The sequence below is a fragment of the Marmota monax genome, unplaced genomic scaffold, assembly GCF_021218885.2.
Source record: "Marmota monax isolate L192 unplaced genomic scaffold, Marmota_monax_Labrador192_F-V1.1 WCK01_AAM20220418_F8-fsc00014, whole genome shotgun sequence".
Classification (NCBI taxonomy): Eukaryota; Metazoa; Chordata; class Mammalia; order Rodentia; family Sciuridae; genus Marmota; species Marmota monax.
In genome coordinates, this window is record NW_026695222.1 from 3,101,868 (window position 1) to 3,119,673 (window position 17,806).

Sequence of the window (17,806 nt, forward strand, 5' to 3'; positions counted from 1 at the left end):
AGAGACCTCAATTTTTCTGATAATTCAACAAACACAAGACTGTCGAAGTGACTGCTCTGCCCCACATCCACCAATTTTGGAAAATTCCAAATTCTTTTCCTTCCTACAAATGAGGTTAACAGCAAGAACAAAATTTTACAAGGGTGTTTTACAACCAATCAGCACCTTATGGAATGAGACAAATACCTGCTTTTTCCTTAATATGGTAAGTGGCTGGACAGAGTTTAAAATAGAGCCAGAGTCTGTTGTAATTAAAAGAATAGGTAGGGTGGGGGAAGCCACATGCAGAGAAATTAAGTAAATAGTGAACATTTCAGGAAAAAAAGTGAACCTAGCTTTCACACAGGGCAAATTCACTGGGTTCTTTAACCAAAGTCAATCTTCCTCATTGAGGAAACACAGGGTCAGGCTTGATGCTTTTAGTCCCAAGGGAAAGTTGTCCAGTTGCCAGAACATGAAGAAGAAGAAAAAAAGGAGAAAAGAAAAATTAGTTTACTTTCTGTTCCCACTATGAAGGGTGGCCTGAGAAGAAATGGGGGGAAAAAATGGATCCTATGTGGAAGCCTATAAGAGAACATCTCCTGCTCATTTCTCCCTTTCTCAGGTAGGTTTACTCCAGCCACACTCACAAGACATATGCAGGACCACAGACTTAGAAGCAAAAGAAATTGTGAAATTCAGTCTAAAACAGGCAGATACGTACATCTCAAAACACCTTATCAGCTAAAGACCAGCGACCCAAGACACTTTTTTTCTTCTTTCACGAGAAAACCACCCAACCCAAGTGAGAAAACACATTAGAAGACAGCCTCATCTCAAGAAGTCACCATGATTCCCAGTTCCCTCTACCCTGAAATGAGACCTCCAGCTTCCCCTGCAGGAGGACGTTTCTCAAAGAGATCTAGCATCCCTCTTTCACAAAGAGGTCTCCATAATCACTTTAATTGCAGAACGTCCAAAAAGCTTTTCACTTCACTTCAATTATGCCTTGAAAATCCCACACCCACATCTAGATATTTTGTGTTGTAGCCACGGAATTTTTTTAAGAAAATTCAATCAGAAACCTTCAGTCCAAATTACTCTGCCTTATGTCATATATGTGGAAATCAAACACCTTGCTAGAAAGCCTGGAACTGTGGTATAGGTGTGTCACAGATATGGTCTTTTCTTGGCTATACACACACACACACACACACACACACACACACACTTCTTTCTTCTGTTTTTGTTTGTTTTTATTTCCTAGGTTCTAAGGGACAAAAAGTAAAGAAGTCCATAATCCCCAACTTGTACAGTCACCCCCATAAAACAATCCATATCATGTGAAATAACAATACTATCCATTGATATAAAAATGGAAAGTTTCTTAACTGTAACTAAGCAAAGATAGCAAAGGTGTCCCCTTTCAGAGCTGATAAGAAATCACAAAATTCGACATAGTACTTGAAAAACTAGAAATCCTAGTCTTAGGTCCTCATTCTTCTTTATAAAGCCAAAAGCTTTGAAAGCTTTCTGGATCCCAAACTGGCTCCATCCTACATTATGTTTTTGATCAATGACACTCTGAAACAATTACTGTTGTAATCAAATACACTTTGGTCATGTATAGCCCTTTATGCCATTTATACTTACAGAAAAATAATTCTTAAAACTACATAAATATCAAAACAAAACAAAGTGATCTTGGACATGAACCAACACTGCACAAAAGTCATGGTTTAAAAAGAAACAACAAATAAAAAGACGGAACAAGTATTTTTGAAAGCTCGCAAAATTGGAAACAAGGAAAGTCAATAAAATTTCTTCCAAACCACCTTTCCCTACCACTGGAAAGCATTTTACGAGATAATGAAAACCTCTAGCATGGAGTGATGTGATTAAGTAATAAAGGCCTGAATTTTCCTTCCTATGTAACTCCACAGGGTGCTTCCCAGAGCATTGCAAAAGTTTGTATAAAGAGTTAACTGTGTGTTGGTATACCACCAGGTTACAGGTGTTTGTTAAAGGAGATCCCACTGAGATTTTTCTCTCTACTGTTTAAACAACAGCTTTATTCTGCCTGAATCTAATGGGCTGGTCAGTGAGCTCTGCTCTTCCTAGGAGCTCTGTGTACAGCCATTATAGATGCATCACCTCAGCCTTGAGTCTCCAGATAGATCAAGCATCGCTCTTGAAATCTCAATTCACCCATCAATGCTATCTGGTTGGGAGAAACTGCATGAAAAACCAACTTTCTCTCCACATGCTCACAAGAGAGCGGAGCTCAGTCAACGCAGATATTTTAGTCTATGAAGACAAGATGTATAGCCAGCTGTCAACTCTGAGAACGCAACATATGAAGGATGGTGAATGTGCTCCTTCCCGGGCTTAATCTCATCACTGCTTCCCTCTGGAAGGATGGCTCAGGTCACACAGGTTTGACCCAGACTGCTGCTCTGCAGGTTCCCAGTAACTCGCAGGTTAAGCCAGCCAATAAATCAACCATCTAACCAGGGCTTCATCACCTTACACCCTGGGCTCTCAGAGTTTTTCAGCCATCTGATATTTCCTTAATGGGATTACTCTGATGGACACAGAATTTCTGGACTCTGTCATTATAAAAAGGACTACTTCCAACAATATTTATGAGATCAAATTCCTCATATTTCCTCCCAATATTCAAACTTTTGCATCCTAAATTCTCCCCTCATAAGACCTTTATATTAATAAATATATATATGTATGTGAGAGGGTGGAGTGTCAGCTTTATTTTTCAAAATTTTTATCTTTTTTTTTTTTTATCTTCATATATGAAAAGGAAAATAAAGTATGTTTTCTGCAAGTAATTAGAATGAAAAGACCTTAAATAATCTGATGTTCTTGTAAATGTGTATTACATTCATTGTGAATCTATACCAGATCAAAGACTTGACATTGAGCTATCAGTATCTCTCAACACAAAATTTTTATCTTGAAGTTATTTTATATCTACAAAAAAACACATAGGAATACCACAAAGAAATCCCAATATCCTTTAACCAGATATGATTCAATAATTATTTTCAGTGATGAGGATAGAACCTAGGGCCTTACATATGCTAGGCAAGTGCTGGATCCCTAAGCTATACCACCAGGCCCAGATTCATCAATTTTTCAATATGCTGCCACATGTTCTTTAATAACCCCATTTATATACATATGTGTATAACCATACATGCACTCACTTATAAGTATTTATAAACTATATGATTATATGCTGTGTGTATTATGCACTTATCCTATAATACTTCAATGTATAGTTTCTAAAAATGAGAGTCTCTTATGTAATCACAGTAGTTATCAAATTTATGAAATTTAACATTGATGTAACACTTCAATCTCAAGACCATATAAAATGTCATCATGCATCCCCAAGAATGAACTTTAAAACAATTATTTCTCCAGTAAAGGATTCAGTTAGATATTATATATTCCATTAATTGTCATCTCTCTATAGTCTCCTTTAACCTGAAGAAATCCCTCAGCCTCTCAGTTATTTTTTAAAATGTCCCTCTACTTGAGTTTCTCTGATATTTCCTTGTGATTAGGTTCCTGGGTCCCATTTAGGGATAGAACACTACAGAATGACCTGTTCTTCCCAGAGAATCCTAAGAACCTATGAAACATCTTGTGTCTTTTTGGTGATGTTAATTTCTACAACTTAAATTCTCCTCCCATTTCTTAACTCCATAGTGAACTTTTTCCTTCTTTGTTTTGAAGTAACTTGAGATGGTATACATCTTCTATTTCTCATTGAATCCACACCCCTAGACTTAGTATCAATTGATGATTCTTACCTGAATCAATTTTTTCTCTGATGGTCCTGTACTTGCTTGTTAAAGTAGCATTGCAGAAACTTAGCTCCCTGACAACCACTACAGGGCAGAAGAAAACTTTAGACTGCCTTACCAATCAGCAGGCTTCTTCATTCACAGAGTGAGCAGACCATGAAAAGAGGGAAAAGTGAAAATGCATACACTACAATTGGGCCCCCTTTGGCACAACATGCTTCTCTTTTATCCTCATTTTTCTAAAAAAGTCCTGACCCCAGAGGTGAGAGTCGAAATCTGAAATCACGACACCATCTTCCACTCCTTTGATTCAATATCAAGCATTTTTCATTATGATTACATGCAGCCTCTAGTCCAGGGCATTTCCCCCCTTTTGTTTAAATTGCTTCTAGAATAAACATCTCAAAACTTAGGATGGTAGCCAACAGAAGATAATCTCCCAGGGGGAAACATTGGAATCTTTACAATTTCCATCAGCAAGAAGCAGAGGAAAATGAAAAACTGCCATTCATCTCAAAAGAAATTATGCTCTATGGTAAGGTTTCCCACCTTTCATTCCATGGATTGAAAGTATGTTTTCAAAATGTGAAGTTTTATAGATGGTAAAGAAACCACACTGCAACATTTCCCATGGAAACAGAAACACATATGCATATATTATATCAATCTGTACACACATGAACTTTTCCTAGTTACAGGAACTACAAGGATCTCAGAAACCTGATCTGCTAATCATCAAGAGAATACTGTACTCATTGCACATGAAATCAAAGAAAGTGGAACCTACTGTCTAGGGGAATCTATCATTTATCCCCTCTGGGGTTTATCATGTTCGCTAAAAATAAACATATTTCCTTCAGGACAGATGGAAAATGTGAGGTGACAATTCATTCCCCATGAAAAAAAAGTTACTTCCCAAGAGGCAAATTCTCGCTTTAAGGTGAGGAATATCTACATGCATAAACAACTCTCTGATCCAAGGTAAGACTGTCTACTGAAGTGAGGATTGTATTAATAAAAGCAGAGTTTGATTAAAAATAAAAAATAATGAAAACAATATGATGAGGTCCAGTGTGTAGATGCTGATACAACCAGTCCTGCTTCTCTTATTGCTGATCAGAAGTCTAGAAAATTAGTTCAAGTTTGTCATCTAAGGAAGAGCTGTGCTTGTCTTGCTTCCAAAGTAGGTATTATATAAAGATACTCTATTAAACCGCAGAAGTTCCCAGAAGTGAAAAAGACTACACATTTATACTAAAGTGAAAGAATGTCATATCAAGTTGTACAGTGTCCTGTCAGGATGGGTCTTCTTGTATTTTAGAAGGAAAAGCAACTTAGATAACATTTTACAACAACTTTTACTTTATAGGCAATACAACAAAGACCCAGTTATAATACACATTCATTCAACAACAACAAAAAAAAAATGTTTAAAGAGTATTTACCAAGCCCCTGATTTGTGCTAGACATTGGGCTAAGTCAAGGATATATGCTGGAGAATAAAGTACAATCATCTCTAAATATCCGTGGGATCTGCATCTGTGGATTTAACCAACTATAGGTCAAAAATATATTTTTAATTGCACCTGTACTGAATATGAACCAGATTTTTTTCTTTTCATTATTCCCAAAGCAACCATTTATATAGCGTCTTTTCTGCTGTGACCAAAAGACCTCACAAGAACAATTTCAGAGGAGGAAAAGTTAATTTGGTGCTCACAGTTTCAGAGGTCTCGGTCCACACAGAGCCAACTCCATTCCTCAGAACATCGTGGTGGAAGGGTATGATGGAAGAAAGCAGCTCAGGATTTGGCAATCAGGAAGCAGAAAGAGTTCTGCTCACTAGGGAAAAAATATATACCCCAAGGGCATGCCCCCAGTGACCTATCTCCTCCAACCACACCCTACCTGCTTAAAAAGTTACTGCCCAGTTAATCCCGCTCAGTAGATTAATATACCAATTAGGTTTAGGTTGTCATAACTCAATCATTCCACCTTTGAATTTTCTTGTATCTGAACTTCTGGAGGACACCTCATCTCTAAACTATAACACATAGCATTTACATTGTATTAGGTATTATAAGTAATCTAGAGATGATTTAAAGTATATAGGAAGATGTGCATAGTTATATGCAACTATTATGCCATTTTATATAAGAGATTTAGAATTCTTATATTTTGGTACCCATGACAGGGAGTCCTAGAACCAATCAACAATAGATACTGGGGGATAGCTGTGGATATAATTCCTCCCCTTACAAATATTGTAACATACTCATAGAATTAGTTATTCATAACATCAAAGTTTATTAAAAGATTTTCTGTAGATCAGTAGTGTTCAACATAAATATGAATTACTTATGTAATTTAACATATAAGTAGATACAGTGCTTAAAAATGTAAAGAGAAACAGGTAAAATTGATTTAATATTATACTTAATTTAACCTGATATGTCCAAAGTAATCAACATGAAAAATAATTATATAGGGCTTGGTTGTGGGTCAGTGGCAAAGTATTTGCCTTATACATGTGAGGTACTGGGTTTGATCCTCCACACCACATGAAAATAAATAAACAAAATAAAGATATTGTGTCCATCTATAACTAAAAAAAATTTCTTTAATAATAATTACATAGTCAACATAAAAATTTATTTGTATGTTTTACATTCTTTTTCATACTAAATCTTCAAAATCCAGTATATAGGTTACATTTACAAATATCTAAATTGTGAAGGTAAATTCTCATCAGAAATATATAATCTGTATTTCAATTTCATAAAAGTTGTGGTTTAAAAAATTTGTCAAAGTATCAGGTTGCAAAATCAGCACACAAAAAAATCAATAGCTTTCCTGCTACTAACAATGAATGAGTGGAGAAAGAAATCATGAAAATAAATCCATTAACCATAGCCTCAAAAACCAAATAAATAAATAGAATTCTTAGGAATAAATCTAACCATGGAGGTAAAAGAGTCCTACAATCAAAACTATACAACACTGAAGAAAAAATTGAAAAAGATCTCCCATGTTCACTGATAAGGAGAATTGATATTGTTAAAATGGCCATACTACCAAAAGCAACATAGAGATTCAATGCAATCCCCATTGAAATACCAATGACATTCTTCACAGAACTAGAAAAAACAGTTCTAAAATTCATTTGGAAGAATAAAATATCCAGAATAGCCAAAACAATCTGTTTTAGTCAACTTTTTTGCTTCTGTGCCTCGAAGACCTGGTAAGAACAATTTTAGAGAAGGGAAAGTTTATTTGGGAGCTCACAGTTTCAGAGGTCTCAGTCTGAAACTGTGACAGCCTGTGACAGACATTAGACAGTCTGCTCCATTCTTCAGGGTTCCAGGTGTGGCAGAACATTGCCCAAGAGTGTGCAGAGGGAAATGGCTCACATGATGATCATAAAGCAGAGAGACTCCACTCACCAGTTACAAAATATATACCCCAAAGGCACACCCCCAATGCCCACATCCTCCCTGTCTTCAGTTATCACTCAGTTAATCCTCATCTAAACCATAACACAATCCTAAACCAAAAAAGCAATGCTAGAGGCAACACAGTACCTGACATCAAATTATACTACAGAGCTAGAATAACAAAAATTGCATGGTACTAGCATAAAACAGACAAATAGACCAATGGTACAGAATAGAAGACCCAGAGACAAATCCACACATCTACAGTTATCTGATCCTTGACAAATGTGCCAAAAAACATACATTGGAGAAAAGACAGGCTTAAAAAGCAAACGGTGCTGGGAAAACAAATTATTCATACATAGAAGACTGAAAATAGACCCTTATCTCTTACCCTAAACAAAAGTCTGCTCAAAATGGATCCACTCAGTATTAGACCAGAAACTATGCAAACTCCTAGAAGAAAATGTAGGATCAACACTCTAGTGTTTAGGCACAGGCAATGACTTTCTCAACAGGAACCCTACAACTCAAGAAATAATATGAAATGTTAATAAATAGGATGACATCAAATTAAAATGTTTCTGCACAGCAAAGAAAATTATTAGGAATGTGAAGAAAACATATAGAATGATAGAAAATCTTTGCTATCTACTCTTCTGACAGAGAATTAATATCTAGAATATATAAAGAACTTAAACAGTATACCAAAAAAATCAAATAACCCAATTAATAAACAGTTTAAACACACACTTGAATTAAATAGACAATTCGCAAAAGAAATAAAAATGATCAACAACTATATGAAAATAAATGTTCAACATCATCAGCAATTAGGGAAACACAAATCGAACCTCATCTCATACCAGTCAGAATGGCAGTCATCAAGAAGACAAATAATAATAAATTCTAGGAAGAATGTAGAGAAAAATTAACTCTTTTACACTGTTGATGGGATTATAAATTAGTGCAATCACTATAGAAATTAGTATAGAGGGTCCTTAAAAGACTAGGCATGGAACCGCCATATGATCCAGCCATACCACTCCTTAGAATTTATTCTGAAGAATTAAAGTCATCATACTATAGTGATACATGCATACTCATGTTTATTGGAGCACAACTCACAATAGCCAAAGTATGAAACCAGCCTAGGTATCCATCAATAGATGAATAGATAAAGAAAATGTGGTATATCTACACACAATGGAGTTTTATTCAGCCAAAAATAAAAATAAAATGTCATTTGCAGGAAAATGGATGAAACTATTATGTTAAGTGAAACACTATGTTAAACACAGGAATAAGCAAATTAAGCCAAACTTAGAAGGTCAAAGTTCACGTTTTCTCTCATATGTGGAAGCTAGAGAGGAAAAAGGAAATGAAAGGTATGGGGGGCAGGAAATCTCATGAAAATCAAAGGGAGATCAGTAGAGGAAAGGAAGCAGGGGGTGAGAGGTGGGGAGGGAGGGGAAGTGCTGGGGATTGACATAGATCAAATTATATTGTTATAATGTGTGCATATACAAATATGTATCAACAAATTATAATGCACCAACAAAAAAAGTGTGTAAAGAGAAAAAAAGTTTGTAAAAAAAAAAAAAATCGTGGCAATATGTAAATCAATGGATGTGTAATTGATGTGATTCTGCAATCTGTATATGGGCTAAAAATGGGAGTTCATAACCCACTTGAAGCAAAGTGTGAAAGATGATATATCAAGAACTATGTAATGTTTTGAACAACCAACAATAAAAAAAAATAAAAAAAATAAAAAAAAAAAAGATTTAACATCAAAAAAAAAAAAAAAAAAAAAAAATCGTGCCAAAAACATTCTCAAGATTTCAAAGAGGGGCTGGAGATGTAGCTCACTGGTAGAACATTTGCCTAGCATGTGTGAGGCACTGGGTTTGATTCTCAGCACCACATAAAAATAAATAAAATAAAGATATTGTGTCCATCTGCAAATAAATATTTTTTTAATTTAAAAAAATGATTTCAGGGGCTGGGTGGGGTTGTGGCTCAGTGATAGAGTGCTTGCCTGGCATGTGTGAGGCATTGGGTTTGATCCCCAGAACCACATAAAAATAAAATAAAGGTATTGTGTTCACCTACAACATATATATATGTGATTAAACAATATAATTCCTAAGTAACCCTCACTCCGTGGGGTCAGTGGCTGTTGTATTGGGTACAGATCTCAATGACATTTTTTTTTCCTAAGAAATAAAAAACTAAGCAGGGCAGGTCCACTGCCTACATTGTACATAAGAAAAACAAACACAGTTTAGAGACCATAAAATGACTCATCTGAGCTATAATATTATCACAGTAAGTGTTAAAATCAGAATTCAATCCCAACAATTTGGAAGTCTAATGATCTTTCTCCATAACTGGCTACATTAAAAATCAATGTGAGGATTCTATTCTATTCACAGTACTATGTTAGGTCATAGAGATCTAAATGCCTGAATAATAGGTTTGGACTAGAGCCAGCCCAGAGGGCCCCAGGTAGTCAAAAAGTAGAATCTAGCTACAAATGGGTTATATTGGCCATGTGCAATTTTTCTTTTAAAAATCTGAATTTGAGAACTTCTTAAGAGAACATGCATTTTTCAGTTTACCACTGTCTCCACCACTCCCTATTACTGTGCTTTTCCTAGCCCCTGATGCACTTGAAACTTGCAAATCCAGTGAGGCAATTGACACCATTAAGGGTTTTCAAGCAAGGGAGGAATGAACCAATAGTACTTTCAGAAGACAATCTGGTCTTCTGTGAAAGCTAAGTTGGTAGCAATAAAAACTGGCACCAAACAGACTCATTTACTTGAGTGCTATCCTTTTCAAAATCCGTTTTGCTTCTAGTTCTCATTAAAATATTTTTGATTCCAAGAGAATCTTCTGGAGTGTTTAAAGCTTTTATCCAATGGCTCAAAAGAAGTATCTAGTGAAAAAATAGAACCTCTCTTCCTCTCTCACATCTCTCTCTCTCTCTCTCTCTCTCTCTCTCTCTCTCTCTCTCTCTCTCTCTTTCTCTCTCTCTCTCTCTCACACACACACACACACACACCTGTCTCTACCTGTCCTACCTGTGGAGCATCTGGATGACCCCTACTTAAGGCTTTTGAGCTGATGATTAAGGTTAGGATTTTAAAAGTTTAAAGACATCCTTTTTTACCACCATACCTGCCTGCTGAGAAACACTGGACAAAACCTATAACTTTCATATATCTGTGTTCTTTTCTTGTTAAGTATAAAAATTATTAATTTCTCACCTTTGTTACACAGAATTCTGAAGATTAGATTTCACATACCATCAACGAAACTATAGGAATGTTGACTTTGACATTATTGTTGGGGAAGAGGATGTGACTCAACTTTGAGAGGCATCAGTTTTTAGTTGCCCCTTATAGGTACAAAGTCAAAAGGGCAAAAGAAATTAACCAAGCTAACTCTACCAGATTAAGTTGATTGTTAATCTGTTGTAGCTCTGAGATATTATATTTATTATAACTCAGGAGAAGATGAAAATTTGTTTAAGACAATTCCCTAGAACAGCCCACCTATATTTTTGTAATTAATTTCAGTTTTTTATATATGAGAAAAATACTTTCTTACCTGTTGCAATGGTTGTATTGAGCAGGAAAATCTAAAGCAGAGATTCTCAAACCTGAATATTAAGAGTTATAATGGGAGGTGAGGATGAGGTTTAACATTCATATTTCTGAGACCCAGCCCCAGAAATTCTAATTCAGTAGATCTGGGACACTTCAAGTCCTACAGGTGAATCTGAGGCAGGAGTTACCCATAGATCACATGTTGGAAAATATGGCTTCAGCAATTGGACCTGGGGCAGAAATCCCAGCCTTATTGAAGATTATTTCCCAATTAAGATACAATGGATCATTTGCATTGATGATGCCAAGTAATGTTCTCTGTGTGTCCACACTCTCCCGTGTGATTCTGGAGTCCTGCCATCAAGAGGAAGAATTATTTTCTTCCCTTTTGAATCCAGGCTGGTCTTGTGACTTGCTTATAACTGTGCAGTGGAAATACTAGTGTGTCAGTTCCATGTGTGAGCCTCAAGAAGTTTTGCATGCTTCTCTCACCCAGATCTTTGTCATCACCATCTGAAATAGCCCAGAGTAACCTGCCGGAGGATGGGAAAATGCTTGGAAGAGATCCCAGCTGTCCCATTCAAGATGATTGTGGACCACCCTACAGTCAGCAACCATCAAGCATGTGAAAAAACCCGACCTAGATAAGCACCCTGTCTGGCCTACAGCTAGCCAGAGATGCATCATGAGCCTGGCCAATATCAGAAGAGCTGTCCATCTGACCCAGAGGCAATAAATAAAATTCCTGTATTGGGCCACAAGATTTAGGGTAGCTTGCTATTTCACAGTGCTGATACATAAAGCAAAGTCCTTACTATTTGTCCTCTGTTCGAGAGAATCTGAATAGACGATTCTTACACAGAAGGTAACTCCATGATATTTTGGCAGATAAACCCTTGGCCACGCAGGTAAACACCTTTTGGTTTTACTGATTTTTATCATGACCCCATAACTCTCCCAACACTGGTGGACTGAGGCGATGGCCAGAGAGATAGTACAAAATGAGAAGTAAAACCAAGCACTGAACAATGTAATAGTAAATAAAAATACAAAGTGACATTATGTAAAAGCATTGCAAAATTAAAGACCCAAATCCAAACTGAATTAACGATTTTTTTCCCCACTGTTCCTTCAGGGTTTTTGTTCATTCATCATAAAAGAACACAAAAGACAGAGAATGCAGTCTTTTGAATGAGAAAGGAGATCCATGTAATCTGGTATTTATCATAGTTCCTATAAAATCCATCTGGTCTATGTGAATTCCTCAAAAGCACTCAAAATCAGGTCTTTTAAAGCTCCCCAAATACAAAACCAAAATTAAGACTTTCCTAATAATTCAAATGCAGCTTTGCTGAACCTTACCACTACTAAATCATCACAAGCTGACTTGTGTATATAGAATCAGATTGTTAGAGAGACCAGGTCTCATAAGGGAAACACATCTCTGGGTTCCTAGAATATTCATAGCTTTGGCACCAGTTGTATCACTTTCTGCTTGTAAAGCAATGCCCGTGGTATAGGGAACTCTCAAGAGTGCTGGGCTGCAGGCGAGCACACCATATGTTCAACAGGGCACAGCACAATGCCTGTAAGTCAAGGGTGACACTCTGACTAAGAATCTCTTTACAAACTTGGCTTTACATGAACGTAATGGGCACATTATATTCAAAGGCCAGAGAGTTACTCCTTTTGTGTGACAGATAATTATTTCACTCATATAGAAGAAAGAACAAAGCCTGGCAAAAATCATAGTGAATCCCCATCACTGCCCATCTACAAGCAAGCAAAAATGGAGACAAAGAAAAAAAAAAGTCTATTTGCCCATTAGAGCAAATATTGGCCCAATAAGGTTTCCATAACTTCCTGAAAAATTTAATCCTCATAGTAGTAAAACAACCGAAATTGCCATCAAAGAGCCTCAAGCTAAGATACTATGTTATGCAGTATTTTATATAATTGCATACACCAGACATGAAAACAGGAAAAGAAATTCATAACACAAATTCCAAGATTATTTCCCATATTTTCAACAAATTTCCTACCAGGTATAGGTCTCCAGGTTTTATGATAAGCCTAAAACAAGAAAAGTCCTATAGTATCACAAACCTCATACTTGGAAACACAAGTCTACGTGTCAAAATATCCCTATATATCTATTTGCAAAAGGTTTCCCACTCATTTTAAGTTAAACTTACAGTGCATCAGGATTTCTGATTGTATAAATCCTGATACTTGGCTATTTTAATAAAAGCTTAGTAGCTTCCAGTTCAAGTCTGCCAACACTCTAAGAGTGCCCTCTTAGTGTGAGCAGTCAGAGATGATTAACTGAAAAATATTTCCAAGTTAAACATTGATTTGCCTCTGCCTCCATTTATTCCTATCTTGGATGACCTTTCCAACTCTTTTTTTTTTTTAACAAAAGAAAGCAGGCACCAGTGGCTTTGCATTTCTCAGTAAAAACCAGAATTCTGCATTTGTTAGTTCTTGTGGTTTCACCTTGTAAAGAAATGAGCACAGTACTAGGACAGTCCAAGAGAGACTTCCGTTTTCATTTTTTGTACATACATTCAAGACACATACATTCACCCATATATACCCACAGATACACATAAATAAACATACACAAGCAGAAGCAAACAGGCAAACACACACACACACATATATCTACTTATATGTATAAACAGATGCACACACATATGAAACAGACACATATACACATGTATACACAACATACACAAAGGTACACATGACTTGAATGAGGTCTTTTTTGTTTCATTTCAGTTATGGTTTTACTTGGGTATTTATTCCACACAGATGCAGAAGGTATAAAACTAGCTTCAATTATGAGATAGGATGAAAACAAGGAGAAGGTTCAAGCTATCTTTTAGGAAATGGGAAGCACATATATATTTTTTAATCAGTACATTATAATTATGCATAAAAGTGGAATTCAATATTGGTACTGGGGATTGAACTCGGGGGCACTTTACTACTGAGCTACATTCCCAGTCCTTTTTTTTTTCTTTCATTTTGAGACAGGACCTTGTTAAGTTGCTGAGCCTGGCCTCAAACTTGCCATCCTGCCTCAGCCTCCCAAATCACTGGGATTACAGGAATGTGCCACCATAATCAGCCCCTTCTCTCACTATTATTATTATTTTAATTAGTGCATTGTAATTATATAGAGAATGAGACTCATTTATATTCACACATGAATATAGCATAATTTGGTAGATTTTGTTCCTCAGTACTTTCCCATTCCCTCCCTTCCTTTCTCTCAATCCCTTTCTACTACTTTATTGATCTCCTATTGTTGTGGGTTCTTTTTTCTATTTCCTTTTCTTCTGTCTTCCAGATGAGAGAAAACCTGTTACCCTTGTCTGCACATATTGAAGGCATCCATCCTTTATCTTTCAAGCCACTGTTTTAACCCATCACCAAATCCTGCTGAATTTGAATCTCAGACTAATTCCAAAGTCAATAGAATTTAATTTTTTTAGAGATCATTATATTGACAAAGAGTGAAAATCAAGGGTGAGGAGAAAGAACACACTGCTAAGGTCAAAGGAATTGAGTTCAAGAACCAGTTATGTTTGTTTCTTTATCACCAATGTATCCAGCTGTCTTACAGATGCTAACATAAAAACTAAAGCATCTATACCCATGGAAAGGCTTTTTTAACTAAAGATTAATTTTTAAAATATTTCCCACTTTGGGCTGGGGATGTGGCTCAAGCGGTAGCGCGCTCGCCTGGCATGTGTGCGGCTGGGGTTCGATCCTCAGCACCACATACAAACAAAGATGTTGTGTCTGCCAAATACTAAAAAATAAATATTAAAAAAATTCTCTCTCTCTCTCTCCCTCTCTCTCACTCTCTCTTTTAAAAAAATATATTTCCCATTTAATATATCCTTATTCTAATTTTCAGTATCCTTAGGGAATCCAAAATAAATCTGTATAGCAGGAGATGAGCAAAAACCTCTTGGCAACAGAGCACTTATGATGTAAAATTATCTAAAATATTCCATGTCAAAAATACCTTTAAAAAAATCAGGCAAATATTTTTACAACTTTTGCTTATGAGAGATTTCACTAAATGAATATTGGTGGATGTTAAAGAATATTTATTATAATTATATTAATATTTTTAAGGATGAGAATGCTGTTGAGGTTCATGGTTTTCTAAAGAGTTCTTTTTTTTTAGGTCATAATAGCAATAAATGAAGTTATATAAAGTCAGGGATTGGTCCAGGAAAGTTAGGATTATAGCTGCAAGTTTAGCTATGATTAATTATTGAATATGGGTGAGGGGCATTTTTGCGTCTGTTAAAAATATTCTAAAATAAGTGGGTGTTTGTTTTTTAGTTTTTCTATTTACTTAAAATCTTCCAATTATGAGTAATTTGCTTCCTTTAAAATAAATCTGTGCATCTGATATTTGGAAGCATTTCTAGAGCAATAGGCATGATATATGGAAGCTGGATATTGTTTCTTTGAACATTTAAACCAGTTAGCCTCTTTTCTTGGTAGTCACAGCAAGAGTGTCCCGAGTGATTGCTAACTTCCCTCCCACACTCACATTAACTTCAGGTCTCAACTTCTACACATTAACCATTGCAATCTTCCTCCACCCCTGCTATCTTTTCTCAGCAATCCTGCATTCACCCTTGCCTGAGCCACTCTCTCACAATATGTTTTTCCGGGTAGCAGAATATGGAGCAAGGCTTATGTTGATTTTGTGCAGCCCGCATTCCTGGAATGTTAGTACTAAGTACAGAATTTGACCTGTAGCACAGTGAAGAAAGAGTTCAAATGCAAACTCCAAAGATATCCATCCCACAGAATAAATGCCAATAAGCAATTTCCTTTTCCCAGCCTACCAGAGATTTTCATCAGATAGCCCATAACAGACAGAACCCATGCCAATATTTTATAACCCATAAAATTTCTTCAAGCAATTGTACAGATTTCCAGTCACCCTTTGATCAGTCTTTGTAACAGCGACTCCAGGCCCTCGCCTAAAAATGATTCCTAGATCTCGATATATATACAATGGAAAAGACCTGGCCTTCAGAAAGCCTCTCATTAAAGCACTAATCTGTTCCACCACATTCTTCCAAGACACAGCGATCGGCATTCTAGCTGGCCTGAATGGCCAGTCCTAATAAGACTGATAGAAACAGCTTAAGTAATTGGATTGCTATATGGGATTGAATGTCTGACAACAAAAGATAGCCATCTCTATTCGACCACCAAATCTTTGTTCCAGCAATGAATTCATTTAGCAATGCACTTAGAGGCTCCTAAGAAATGACAGACTGGGGACACAAAAGCTGGGCCAGCTGATGAGCCCAAAGACAGAGGCTGCGCAATTCCAAAAAGTTAATTACAGTGAACAAAGGCAGCAGACGATGACTTGTTGAATCATTACCATAATCACATTACTGCACTCTTCTCCGGTTCCCAGCCAAGGGTGGTGATAGCTGCTTCTCATTCTGACCATGCACTTCATAATCATTTGCCACCTGCGATCTACTGTCCATGACTTCTTGGCTGATATCTTTTTTTTTTTTTAATATTCTCTTAACTAACTCAGTTTGTTTGTATATCCTAGACATTTTTTTTAATTTTTAGTGTTTTTCTATCAAAAGAACCTGAGAGTAAAGAAGTGTTAGAATAGCATCAGATGTTTGAGATAATGGATATGCTAATTATCCTGACTTGATCGTTATACAACCAACACTTGTGTGGAAATATCCTGTACCCCGTGATGTATACAATTACAATTTGTCAATTAAAATGTTTTCTTAAAAAGGAGTTGACATACAAGACATTGGTGCTAAAATTATTTCATATTTGATAGGAAATATCTTGAACCCTTTAAAATATAATTGGAATATCAAAATCATATTTATTTATGTATATAACTTTAGATGGGTCTACACAGGATTAATATCATATACAAGACTGATTTACAACTTCAGATGAATCAAAAGAGGATTTAGATCAATCAGAATATTGATATCTCAAGCCAATCCTAGGGTGGACAAGTGGCAAGAAGTGCCTATACTTGGTGAGTCTTAAAGTAACATTTTCAATTCATAGTTTCCTAGAAGCATTGACATAGTTATTTCTTGACCACTGTGTATTTAGTTTCCTCAGCAGTGTAACATAGATTATTATCATATTTAACTTCTTTGGGACAGTTTTGGTCTGTCTGTAATGAATATCAATCAGCAAGAAAGAAGAGTATCTCATTTTATAATAAAAAAAAGACGTTGGTATGATAATCATGGCCAAAACTGTAATATACAGCAGCAATAATCATAGTAGAAGTAGCATTATTAAGCAATAATCATAGTAGAAGTAGCATTATTAAACAATAATCATTTTAGACATGCCAACACGGAGAGAGGATTCTGAATATTTCTAAATGAAGTCTGATTTTGCCATACAACATTCTGTAAGAGGAGTCAGGGATCATTCATTCTACATTAAAATGGAAAGAAATCGCAAAGCCAGGATGCCTTTGCTTTTTCAAACAGTGGCACCAAAGAAACCCAAATACAAATGTCCTGACGTCTAGTCCAACACTCCACATCTTTAAAAAGCATCTTTCAGCCAAGATTCCTTACCCAACTTGGCAAAGGGAGAGAACCAGCCTCGTGGTCCAAATTGTGACTTTGGATCATAACTGAAAATACACAATCATATGTTGTCCAAAGTTGGCACATATTTCCCATCCCAAGTTATCCTAATGCCAAATGGAGAATGTAGTCTCAAGTGCTGGGAAGTATAACCATGAAAAAGGTCAAAACACTTCTAATCATGGGTAAAGATCAAAGTTTTCATTTTTAACACAAATCATGAACAGAACCTTAGAAGGGTTTTCACTCAAGCCTCCTGAGTATAGATAGATTCCTAGGGGATTTGCTGAATTCTTCAA

General features: G+C 36.1%; 1 long non-coding RNA gene across 1 annotated transcript in view; it reads left to right on the top strand.

The window, feature by feature from the left end:
• LOC124085309 (uncharacterized) overlaps window positions 1-11,940 on the top strand; it is a 50,612-nt gene extending 38,672 nt beyond the window's left edge. Inside the window, exon 4 of the long non-coding RNA XR_006849404.2 lies at window positions 11,357-11,940. This is a non-coding gene — a long non-coding RNA (uncharacterized LOC124085309). The remainder of the gene's footprint in view (window positions 1-11,356) is intronic.
• The last annotated feature ends 5,866 nt before the right edge of the window (window positions 11,941-17,806 follow it).